Consider the following 290-nt stretch of genomic DNA (forward strand, 5'->3'; position numbering starts at 1 on the left):
TATCATCTCACCCAGAGTAGCTTTGGCATGCATAAAAACTTCTAACACCGACACCGGGTGTCATAGTGATGCCCCTGAGTTCAGGATCAAATCAGAATCCAAGGCTTCTGATTATCTCAGAGGAATTAAAATCTTGTTTTAATATTTAAACATGAAATGTTCCATGACTGGCAGTGTTTATTTACTGGCAGACACTCCCTATATTTTTGAATTAGGCCCTCTGTCCACCAGGCCCTGAAAATGGGGGCATGGCCGCTCGGGAGAACCATAGACATAGACCATGCCCCAAA

Source organism: Crinia signifera, chromosome 5 (genome assembly GCF_055691185.1).
Source record: "Crinia signifera chromosome 5, ASM5569118v1, whole genome shotgun sequence".
In the NCBI taxonomy this organism is placed as follows: Eukaryota; Metazoa; Chordata; class Amphibia; order Anura; family Myobatrachidae; genus Crinia; species Crinia signifera.